We start from the raw sequence: 1,698 nt of genomic DNA, 5'->3' as shown, positions 1-1,698 counted from the left end.
TATCTATCTATCTATCTATCTATCTATCTATCTATCTATCTATCGATCGATCGATCGATCGATCGATAGATAGATAGATAGATAGATAATTTTAGTATATGACAATTTTCATATATATTTTCATATATATTTTCATATACTAAAACATTATATACTAAAATTATATACAGTTATATATAGAAATTCTCTGTGATATCATTTGCAGTAAAATGCATCATATTTTTATTTATTTTGCTGAATGGATTGATTCAGCTATAATCCTGACTGAATAGCTTAATGTTAGTGTTCTCTGTCTAATGACTTGTGAACAGGTGAAAAACGCCCCCCCAGGTCTCAAAAACAAGACTGCATAATCAAAAAGAAAGAAAGAAAGAAAGAAAGAAAGAAAGAAAGAAAGAAAGAAAGAAAGAAAGAAAGAAAAATATCTCCCTTTTTTGTCGTTGTTTTTTGTTGCTTTTTCCACAGTAGATACAGTAGTCATGATGACTTTCTGTAGCACGGGAATAGTGCCACAGCGGGGTTTTTCAAAAGATTTGGATGCACTACCCCGTTACCATAATATTCATTGGAAGATATGTAATAACTATTAGTAGGCTAATTATCAAAAGAGTGAATTTTCTTCTTAATTAGGTTATCTTGGAAAGAGCTGTGACAGAGAAGCATGGAAATCTGGGATGCAAAAACCAAAAGCTTTGGAGCTCATGCTTTATCATTAGTTCAATACAGTCCATTACCCAAAGGCACAGAACAATGCAATTAACCCTGCAATCATTTATGTAGGCGCTATATGTATGGGCCTCATACTTAATCCCCTCTTAGACAGTTAAGCTCAGGCATCATCAAATGATCCAGCCAAGAATCTATTCTGGCTCATCTACACTCCCATTTCTCTAGTCTTTCTAGTTGAAGTTAATCACCACCTCACCAGCTACTGATATATTTTTAAACAAACTGCCTTAATAAATGCATCATTGTTAATGCTGTTTAAATTCACAATTTCAAATCATATGTTTGAGGTGTAAAATGGACACAAGACAAATCTGACTACACAAATATAAAAATTATTTATTTTATTTTAGAATTTATAGTGCTTTATATTCCAGTATATTTTGTATATGCTGCATTTGTATATATTAGACAAAGATAACCTGAGTAAATACAAGGGTTATTAATGTTGAAGATAGTTTTTAAAGGTGGATATCATTTATTAAGAGAAAAAGTTAGCCAACCCTTTTTGGCCCTGTGTGAAACGTGTGAGAATATGATAGAAGTTATATAATTTTCTATACAGTGCAAGCTAGAGAAAAGTGTGAGACAGCTACACTCAACTGCTACTATGTCACATACACTTGTTCAAATGTTTGTTCATGTAAATATCTAATCAGCCAATCACATGACACCAATTCAGTGCATTTAGAAATGCAGACCTGGTCAGGTAACTACTTGATACAACCAAAATATGCAGAAAAGCATCTCTAAATTCACAACATCAAACCTTGAAGCAGATGGGCTGTAGCAGCAGAAAACCCCACTCCTGTCAACTAAGAACGGGAAACTGGAGAGGGGAAGACCAGAAAATCATTGCCTGGTCTGATACGTCTTAGTTTCTGCAACATTTAGATGATGGAGTCAGAATTTGTTAAAAAAAAGAAGGAAAAAAAAGATGAAAGCATGGATCTATCCTGCCTTGCGTCAATG

Source organism: Astatotilapia calliptera, chromosome 10 (assembly GCF_900246225.1).
Source record: "Astatotilapia calliptera chromosome 10, fAstCal1.2, whole genome shotgun sequence".
Lineage (NCBI taxonomy): Eukaryota > Metazoa > Chordata > Actinopteri > Cichliformes > Cichlidae > Astatotilapia > Astatotilapia calliptera.
The sequence above is the reverse complement of the archived record's forward strand: the minus strand, read 5'-3'. Positions refer to the sequence as shown.